This window comes from Arvicanthis niloticus, chromosome 11 (genome assembly GCF_011762505.2).
Source record: "Arvicanthis niloticus isolate mArvNil1 chromosome 11, mArvNil1.pat.X, whole genome shotgun sequence".
Classification (NCBI taxonomy): domain Eukaryota; kingdom Metazoa; phylum Chordata; class Mammalia; order Rodentia; family Muridae; genus Arvicanthis; species Arvicanthis niloticus.
This window is the reverse complement of record NC_047668.1, coordinates 51882766-51890773: the sequence shown is the minus strand read 5'-3', so window position 1 is coordinate 51890773 and position 8008 is coordinate 51882766.

The following is an 8008-nucleotide window of genomic DNA, read 5'->3' as shown; positions in this document are numbered from 1 at the left end:
ACATCTGATGGGCATGTGGGTGGTATGAAAAAAACACAGAGAGAGGAAAAAAAAAAAAGAAAGAACATACAGAGAAGAAATTCTGTAATAGAGTCAATGAGCTTTCTATCAAGATGGGGAATGAGCAGTGTTACATCTCCAAGCCCTGATGAACTTTGGAAATTCCTATGCCTTCCTCACATTTCAACATTGTGGGCTTGCAAAGCAATCCCCTATGATCTCAAATTCCCTCAGAGTAGCCCCACAAGTAGAAGCCAAAATTGTGCCAATTTTTATATTATGTCTTCAAATAAAGATTTTTTTCCCGTTTCCCATCATATATTTTCTTTTCTTTTCTTTTCTTTTTCCTTTTGCTCCTTGGAAATTCTGCTTGTGAAGTTCCAGATGGCAGGAGTTTAGCCATTGTGATATCTGAAAGGCTTTAGCTGATTGGCTTGCCTCTCAGACCCTCTCCTGCTGTGTGCTTCTTTTCAGCAGCAAATAAGTGTCAGACAATTAGAGATGGGGCTGGAGATGTGTAAATTGTACTGTCGCCTCAACAAATTAGTAATTTTGTGATAATACACTGCCCTTGTAACACGGTTAGAGTTAGCCCAGTTACTGGCCTCTATTTGCGCTAAAAGGCAGTGGGCAAGATTGATGAAGATCCTGTGCAGTGATTCATTCTCCTCCTTGACATGCTTGCTCACCCTTCTCTCACCAGAAAGGAGACATTAACCAGCTTTGGGAGCTGAACAAAGCCTCTTCTGTGCCCTCTGTGCACACTGGTGCCTGCTGGATTGTCACAGCCTACGTGATAGCTCACTGCTTGAGTGGAACAGCTACAGGGAAGCAGCAGAAACTAAGGAAATAAACTTCCCACAGCTACTGGTCCAGCCTTTAATTAGCATCCAGGACACAGGTACTGATTTCAAATCTGTTTGTCGCTGTTCCAGCTTGAATGATTATATGTATTGACAGATGATATCCTGATGTTTGTTCTTCCTTAGCACATAGAAGTAGAACTAACTTTCCCCCCAACCCCTAAAATGCTTGTTCTGTATTCTGACCTTCCAACAGGAAGAAAGGACTTCCCACCTGCCTGCTCACTTGCCTCAGGACTACTGGGATGGAGGGCTGAGGAATGTAAATGAAGGAGGAACCATTTGGTCAACAGCTTCATTTAATCCACATATCTCTTTTGCCAAAGTAGTTTTGTTAAGAGAGGTTGTTTACATTATTTTGTATCTGTTTCATTTCCTTTGTGGTAAAGGTAGCCCTTATATTTATGAATTTACCAAAAACTGACTCCACAACAATTTCTACAGAAACATGGGGATCTATGATTTTGAAACCCAAGTAAAACATACAATGTGGCAGTTCTTGAACACACTCTTTAGCAAAGAAATAGAGGTGAGGGAGGGTTGTCTACTGGCAGCTACTAATTCAAGCAGGAATAGGGGTATGGGGAGGAAAAAGGGGTTGTTCTTCCTCATTCTCTGAAGCTCTTAATTTCTCTTTGTTCCATATACTTCTACTTGGTTCTACATTCCTGTTGATTTTCTAACCAAGGATGTATGAAGAAGCTTTATGAAATCCCACTTTAAAAGAAAAGGAATAACCAAGAAAGTTTCAAACAATCATAAAGTCAGCATCTTACCTTATAAACTATTGTGATATTATGTAACCATAGTTACTAAGAGAGCCTGGGGGGCATGTATTGACAGAGAGAAGATATACAGATGGAAATAAAGTAAAGAAACTGACTCATGTGTAGGTCCTGGAAGCTGGACAGAGTTGGGGAGATAGGGTGGAGGATTTCTAAAAGGGACATACTAAGTACCAAGGAAGGAGATATGGAAAATACGTAGCAATCCCACATGCCTATCATATACTCACAGAGGGTGTAAAAAGAAGAGAAAGAACATACTAGGTAACAGAATTGGAAACAAACAAATAAAACTAACCAAACAACCAAACAGCAGCAGTAAAAATCCCAAAACGAAGAACTTAAATTCAAAGAGATTAGTGCCAAGAGTCCAATGGATGTGAATTTAAGGATGCTCTAGGATGAAAGTCAGTGAGGAGGAACAAAAGTTTACAAACACACAAGCAGCCCTACTGTGTGGGAAACATTGTAGATTCTACAAACAAGCTCTTAGAAATAAAAGAATGATATACAAATGGAAGGTGGACACGAGGATCTGCTTTTGATGTGAGATTGCACTTAGAGGAGGATGTTAGGAAAAGTAAAGATTTATGAAAGACATTTAGACAAAATGATTACAGATACTGAAAATGAACTAGAGAAACAACACAGATGGTATGAATAAGAGATCTAGAAAATCAGTCCCCAAATAGAAATATAAAGGAAATGGAAATTAAGAGGCTCCTAGAAGTTCAAAGCAACAACAACAACAACAACAAAGCCAAATTGAGGTTAATGAAAATCAGGACAAAGTAATGTTTTATCTAACACTCTATATTCTTTGTAGAACAAAAGAGTCAGTGTTAGATGTCCAGTGTTCAATGTCTGCCTGCAGCTTAGAACAGACCACTCCAGAACAAACAATTCCAAGTGGGGGGGGGGGGGGTTATTCAGGAGATAGGGCAAAGGAGGGGGAAAGAAGATGGAAGAAGAGAGGAAGAAGAGAGAGGAAGAAGAGAAGTAGAGGCAGGCCATGACCATGTGGAGAGAGGGGAAAGGGAAGGAGAGAAGCATGAGGGGACAGAGAAGCTAGAGGCAAGAGAGCAAGAGATTAAGAAATTAAGAAAGAGAGGAGGGGGCAAACAGCCCCCTTTATAGTGGGCCAGGCCTACCTGGCTGTTGCCAGGTAACTGTGGGGAGGAGCATACCTGGCTATTGCCAGGTAACTGTGGAGGTAGAGTTTAGACAGAATACTAACATTCTCTCATTTTGGTTTAATTTAAAAAGAAAAATTAGAAAGAGGTGAAGGCAAAGCAGGAATAGGGTCGTCGTGCTATCTGACTACTTTCTGCTGGCATTGGGGGCGATATGTCTTTTTCTCTATGGAATAGATACATGTGGCATGAGAAAGGACTTACCTTGGTTTAGCCAAGTCATTTGACTCAGAGCATCCAGTTTAGTCCATTGCGTTAGTGACAATATCAACTCATACAATCTAGGCTGTATCTTCTAGGTGTCCAAGTCTTCCGAAACCATCTTGGGTCAACTGTTAGAGGCTTTGGGAATTCTGTAAGCCATAAACTTAAATATACTATTCTGACAAGATTGAGAGCCATAAGGATTAATTGTAACTGAATAGAATTTAATAGCAGTAGTAAAAATCTATTAAGACAGGATAGGAAAGAGTCTTAAGTAACTTTGACAGATTGTATAGGTAGAGAAAAGCACATTTTTGTATTAGCAAAGAAACATTTGGCTAGAACCAGAATAAGAAAGCTGGCAACAGTGCCATTAGATCGAATGGCTGGTGGGTTGGGGCTGTGGGCCACAGGTCATGACCCAGGGTTGTGCTATGGGCCCGAAGCTGAGGGCACAGGTGCTGGGGGTCAGGTCCTACAGCAGAGGCAGGGTGGGACTTCCTACTAGCAGCTGGAAGTCATTGCCCAGTGCTTCTGGCAACTAATCTGCAGTGGGCAAGGAAAAGCAAGCGTCCTGTATCACAGCAATGTTCATGTTCTTATGGCAGAAGGCATCGTTAACACTCACTTTACAGGTCCCAAGTAGAGAGGGAGAGAGAGAGAGAGAGAGAGAGAATGAGAGAGAGAGAGAGAGATTCTCTTGAGTGTGTGGGCAGCCAAGCCCTTTGTGCTGGTGGTGTATGTGGGGAAGCAAGTCTCAGAGAGGGTCTCTGGTAGGGTGCAAGGAGTAGACCCAGAGCAAAGCTAAGAACCACAGAGGGGAAGGGAGCAAGCAGGGTCCTGGAACCTGCTGCTTCAGGCAAATCTGCTGAACTAAGTGTCCACAACCGGCCGCAAATGATGGAGGAGGAGGGGGAAAAGCCTAGCTAGCAGGCGACATATGAAACACTTGACCCCTGGGGGAGACACACTAGAGACTAGAGCTTGGAGCCAGTGCTCCTGAGAGAGAACAGTCTTTCCAGGCCTGGCCTGGGGTACTCAGCTGCGAGAAACTGTCTTGAGAGGGGAAATGTCTCACCCAAGGGAAGGAGTCATAGAACGAGGGTCAGGGAAGGACAGGGTTAGCTCTGAGCTCAAGAAATCTTTCCTGGGACCATGTCGATGGTTACTCTGATCAGTGGGGGATGGGGAAACTTACCAGTTCTAGGCTAGGCTAGTGAGCATGGGTATCCTTTGGTAGCTGGTCTGATGCAAACCTGCAGATTTCTATATCTGAATCTCGGCGCCAATGAAGTGTTTATAAAAAGATAAAGAGATAAAGAGAGTATGTTCTGTGGGTGTGTGGAGATGTCTCAGTGGGCCCATGCAGAGGCATCTCTTCCCCCAGTATAGTATAGAATAGAGTTTATTCAGGGCATGGAGAGAGGGGCCAGGAGGGTAGTAGAGGCAAAGAGAGAGAGAGAGAGAGAGAGAGAGAGAGAGAGAGAGAGAGAGAGAAGTAGAGAAGTAGAGTAGAGAAATAAAGGCTGGCCATGACCACGTGGAGAGAGGAGAAAGAGAAGGGAGGGGCAAAGGGACAGAGAAGCTAGAGGCAAGAGAGCAAGAGATTAAGAGAGTAAGAGAGAGAGGAGGGGGCAAGCAGCCCCTTTTATAATGGATACTAACAGTCAGGATGACTATTTAATAAACGCTGTGAGGAAACATGGTCTCATATTACATTCAGCATGCAAACACCAGCTACAGTAGTACAATGACCTATATATGGCCAGAAAGTAACTCACTCCTCAACTATGACATCTCCCCTTCACAACATGACAAAGAAGTCAGTTCCATCTTTTTCTCCTTCCCTCTTTCTTTCTCCTTTCCTCCTGCCTCCATGTTTCCTTCCTCCCAGCTCCCTCTAAATCAGAAGACAAAAGTTTGAAAGAAAGTAAGACATCAAATAACACATAAACATTTTCATCAATTATGTAAATTTATAGTATGTTCTAAATTCTTATACATGTTCTTGATGAGGTGCAATTATGTGATATATCTCTGTGCATTCAAATATGCATCCCTTGCACTCTCTCTGTAGTGTATGAATGTGTATATGTGCGTGTGCATGTGTGTGTATGTTTGTATGTGTGTATGTGTGTGTATGTGTGCATGTGTGTATGTGTGTGCATGTGTGTGTGGGAGTAGTAGTAGTAGTCGTCGTCATAGTCGTTGTCGTAGTAGTAGTAATAGTAGTTTGTTGGATAGTAGTGTGAGTGGGACCTGTTGTTGGGTTGATGTGTGGGTCCCACATCTGTCTCACCATATGACTAAGGCTTCTCTCCACACTGGCAACAGGCAGACATCAGGCTATATGAAGTCACGAGACTCTGCTCTGAGAGCCAGGGCTCTTGGCTTGGGGATCCCAGGGCCAAAAGGCGGCTGGGAAACAGCTGGTTCTCTGGCTCTTGAGCCACAGCCCAGACACCACTGGGGGGTCTGCAGAAGGGTAGAGAACCAAGTGGGGCCATAAGGGCTAGATTTGCCCACAGCCCAAGAGGGGTGGGGGAGAGTTGAGCTCCGGCAGTGTCCTGCGGTGATGAGAGTTCTTGGTCACCTCAGTTCACTTGGCACTGCTTACTTGCTTGCTTGGGTTGGTGGTCTCCAAGGCTGGGAATGCAGAGAGTTCTTCTGGAGGAGATTAGACAGTGGCTCTATAGATGAAGGCATGCTCCACTTTTCCCCAAGGTGGGCCCCGAAGAAGAAAAATCGTCCATGGTCTTAAGATGTTTATTGTCATGACAGAAAGATGAAAACTATACCCCAGTTTCTCAGGGCGGGCCTGTGGTTAAATACCTTTTGTGAGGAGGAGGGTCTAGGAGGAATGTTTAATTGGCTACACCTCTCTGGCCTTCAGGTACCTCATTAATATGGAGATCTTTCTTGAAGCTCTGTGGCCTGTAGTCATGCCCTCTACATGTGGAGCAGGTAGTGGGCATTGTCCCACATGACTGAAAGGCATGGATTGATGGAGGTCTGTGGCCTCATGTCAGGAGCCTAGAGTCTGGGAGCATGGCAAAATGCATGCCGTTTCTTAGGATCACCTGGGGTCTCTGGCTATTTCTAGCCAATGCTCAACCAGAAACCATGCTGTCCACGGTCCTATTGTAGTTGATGGGCAAATGATAGAACACAAGGAAGGAGGCTAACTTTTTATATGCTGCAACCAATTCTTCATCTTCTCAAGCTGTACATGTTTGTTTCTTCTTTGTTTTCTTTTTCTTTTTCTGTTGTTGAACAAACCAGAACCACTAGCCTTATCACCCTATCTCATTGGGATTTATGATGTCCGTGGGATGTTTATGGATAGAGAATGGTAACTGACCAAAAAGGAAAAAAATGGTTGCAGGGATTCTTGTTAAGTGGTTGGCTACCTAACAGGGTAAAACAAACAAACAAATAAACAATAAATAAATAAAAACATCTTTGTTGAGAGAGTAACTTGGAAGGAGAGAACTATATATAAGGCAAATGCCTACTGTTCTGAAAGACCAATTTAACCAGCTTCTTCAAATTTAGCAAAGCCATTCATTTTGCTCTTAACTGAGAAGCATTGTCATTTTCTGTATTGCAGGATAATTAACTAACAGAGATAACAAGCTGTCGAAATACTCCGTGTCATCTCTCTGGTGACTCATGTTTTATAGAGGCGCTTCAGAAAAATGATTGCCAAAGTTTGTGAGTCACAATGGGCAAGTTTCTTGAATAGGAAAGCCTTTGATTTGTAACCCCCCTCCCCCCAGCTCAGAGCAGGGCACATGTTAAAATATGAGAGGTCTAGATTTGAGGCCCCAGCACTTTATTTGAAGACTATGAGTATATGAGGATATCGTGGGAGCAAGCTACTCTTTCTTTTAAAGCTTCTCTCAGTAAAACTAACAAAGTAGCTTTAGTCCTAACTAAGCCAGTAAGTGACCTTCAGCTCCTTGGGTTAATTTTCAGCAAGATGGTATTAACTGTTCAGCCTTTACAAATAAAATACAAATATATATATATTATACTTCTTAGAACACCTATAGACAGCCTCAGAGGACCCCTGAGTCAGTAAAGTGTTTGCTGAAATAACAACCATAAGAATTATAGAAATCTCATCCAGCAAGAATAACCATGTACTCTAAAAGACAGGAGAATCTTTACTCATACATGGCCTAGTACATAAACTGATGCTTTAGGAAAGATCAGCAAAACCCTGTATCATTTTTATTTGCACCTTTTATAGATCAGGTAACAGTTGGCCATCTGAAGGTGGCCTTTGAATTTCATGCACACCAAAAGGAATTTTCATCATAGTTAAGCACGCTAACAGGAACAGGGATTGCAGGAACAGACACTCTGCATGTAGATGGTCTGCAGGTAGTAAGAGTATACACACTTTGCACAGACATTTTTAAGTAGAAATAATGAGATTTCATTCTTAGTAAACAGGAGGCTTGGTATGGCTTTTCATGAAAGGGCTATGGGAACTTATTCCCAAAGCAGATTCTGGCAAATATTTCTTTTCTTCAAGATAAGGCGTAGGGCTTCTAACAGGCAGGAAGAACTCAGCACACTGAGGTAAAACTAACTCATTTTTCTTCTACACTATCTTATAATTTGTCAGCACAGACTTTTATAAAGCTTTTATAACATAGAATAACTTGATTTTATTAGATGCACTTGAGAATACAAAAATATATACATTATATCCTCCCCATTCCCCAAAAGACTCCATCCTGCAAAGCAAAATAAAACCTCGGTATAGTGGTATTTACTTCTAGCCCAGTGGCAGGGGCTTGGTGTGAGGGAGTTGAAAACATATGCCTGTGGCTCACTGGCCAGCCAGACCAACCTAATCTATAGGTCCTAGTTCCAGTGAGAGAGCTTGTCTATGAATGTGTGACACACAAAGACTGTTCTCCATGTCCCTATTGCTTTTCAAACCTCACAT